The following is a 2,986-nucleotide window of genomic DNA, read 5'->3' as shown; positions in this document are numbered from 1 at the left end:
GTCATAGAGCAATATGTGTTCTTCAAACAAAATGTAAAGCAGCAAACAATATAGACAATTGCTACATCACCTTAAAATTAAAGTATTAACCAACTGTGGAACATTACAAAGAACATCTTACTTTTGAACAAATTAAATAAATGCAGATCAAATTTTGAAAAATATTTCAACATTCAGCATCGAATTTACATCAAATTGTCAGTTATACCTCTTCATAAAAAAGGAAAAATTAAAATAGCTTGAAAATCATGCAAAATTCAATCATCTAACAGGTAATTTATCATCTAACAGGTGACTTTACATCTACTTTCGCCAGACACTATTCTAGGTCAAGGGATATAGTGATAAATAAGACAGCGGGGGTGGCTCCATAATGTAGTGGTTAGCACGTCTGCTTTACACGCAGAAGGTCCTCGGTTCATACCCCAGGTGGAGCCACGGACCATACCCAGGGTGCGCCAAGTACCCCGAGTGCACCACGAGCATGTGGGAGGAGACACCCCGCCTTCAGAGATCCAGTTCTTAAGGGAAGACGGCAACATCCACAGGTCACGTGTTGAAGTGGGGGGGCGGTAATTGAAGAGGGGGGAAAAAAAGAAAAACAAGACAGCAAAGGCTCCTCTTTCCATGGAGTATAGTGGGTTCTGATAGAGAATTTTAGAAAATATACAAATAGCTAAGATGATATCAGAAACAAATGGTAGGGAGATTTTTTTTAAGTGGCAATGTAGTGTGATAGTAAAGGGTAAGAAAGATGCAACTTCACAAAGTGCTGATGAGAGGGAAAAAGCAAGCCTACTAAGATCTTAGAGAGAATAATTCCCAGAAGACCATGCAAGAAGTACAAAAATCTGAGGTAGGAAGTAGCTTGTTATGTTGGAGAAACAGAAGGAAAGCCAGAATGGTAAAGTTAGCAATAGGGAATGGTTAAGAGAGGTGGACAAAAGCTAGATCATATAGGGCTTTGTAGGCCATGATAAGGAGTTTGTATTTTATCCTGAGTCATGGGAAGTTACTAGAGGGTGTTAGGCAGAAATAAAGTATGATCTGCTTTATGTCCTACCAAGATCACTTTGGCTACAAAGAGAAACAAGGGAACTGGTTAAGCTTGTGATATAAATGATGGTGGTTTGGACTAGAGTGCCAATATTAGAAATGGAGAGAAATGGGACAAGTTTTAAAGATTAAGAGAGACAGACAGACAGACAGACACGCAGGCATGTAGGGGATGAGAGAAAGAGAGGAACCAAGGATGACACCTAATATTTTGGTTTGAGCAACTGGATGAATGGTGGTGATAATTACTGAGATGGATAAGAAAAGGAGAATGGTTTTGGGGTGAGAGCAAGAGGGCAGGGATAAAAATTTCCTTTTTAGCCATGTTAAATTTTTAAAAAGGTCTGCAGTTTTATATACCACATATGATCACTCATATGGTTTTCAACTTTTTCTGTCTGACGGGTCAAATATTTGGTGACAGAAGGAAATCTGGCTTTGGGTGGTGAACACAAAATGTAATATATATATATGTATATAAATGCAATATGTATATATATATGCATATATATGTATATATTAAGTGTACAATTCAACAGTATGTTATATATATAAATATGACATATATATATTTGTGTGTATATATATATACTGTTGAATTGTACACTTAAAACTTATTTGATTTTATTAATCAATGTCACTTCGATAATTTTTAATAAAAAAGAAAGTTCTCTAAGTGGAGATGGCATGTAGGCAGTTGAAACTGTGTGTGAAACTTGGGAAGAATTCAAGTTAAAAATATAAATTAGCAAATTGTAACAATATAGACAGAATATAGTCATGGGACTGAAAAATGAGTGTAGTTAGGGGTGAGTGGAGAGGATGAAACCCTGGACGCTCCAAACTACAAAAGGTAGAAAGAGGAGAAGGAGCACATAATGGAGACCAAGAAACCGTGGCCAGTGAGGTAGGGGTAAAACCTGGATGATGTGATGTTACAGAAGGCCAGAGGAGATAAGTTCACAGATAGCTTGCTCAGCTCTATGAAATAACACTTAAAAGGTTGAATGAGCTGAGAATTAAGCATTAATAATTGCATTTGGCACCATGGAGGTTGTTGATGACCTTGACTAGAGCAGTTTCAGTGGACTAGAGGAAACCCAAGACTAAATGGGTGGCAGCTAAAAAGATAACAGTGAATATGAGTGAATACAAACATGCAAATTTTGATGTAAAGGAAAGACAGAAGTTAGAAGCAAGGAATAAAGAATTTGATTTCACAATGGGAGATGTTAGAGTATATTTGTTTACTGCTGAGAACTATCCAACAGAGAATGAGAAATTAATGATGCAAGAGAGAGAGGAGATGGTTTAGGATCTACTATTCTTGAACATGCAAGAAGGGTTGGGATACTGGGTATAAATGGAGAGGAGGACTTTTAAAAGGAACAAAGGTGTTTCTATTGTCTTTGGATGGAAGGCAGAGAATATGTATACACGGACAATTTTCTGGGAGGTTAAATGATGAAAAGACAGAGTTCCCTTCTGAATGCTTTTATTTATTCAGCTGATAACCAAAATAATAGTTATGTGTAGTCAAAATCCTAATATTTGTTAGACAAATTAGAAATTAAGTAGTTTTAAGAGTAAATTTCAAGCCTGCGATAGCCCAAGGACATGGAATTGTATTTATATAAAGTACCATAGTGTCTATGCCTCTTCTCACTGGAGGATATTTTGTAGATCAGATCCCAAGCTAGATGTTAGGCTACTCACAAAAATGAAAGGAATATAACAATCCCACCGGTCTCCCATCAAATGGCTCAGCAGGGAGAACTCACTAGCAGTAGAGATAGAGATTCAGAGAAGCAGAAACCTGCAGATCCATACAAATAAAGAGATAAGCCATTTCCTGGGTAATGAGAAGTTATCCTGCAGATCCAATTTAGAAGAAAACAGCCATCTTTAGAATCAACTGAGCAAGAGTTGT

The sequence above is a fragment of the Pteropus vampyrus genome, unplaced genomic scaffold, assembly GCF_000151845.1.
Source record: "Pteropus vampyrus isolate Shadow unplaced genomic scaffold, Pvam_2.0 Scaffold421, whole genome shotgun sequence".
NCBI lineage: Eukaryota > Metazoa > Chordata > Mammalia > Chiroptera > Pteropodidae > Pteropus > Pteropus vampyrus.
Note: the sequence above shows the minus strand (reverse complement) of the source record.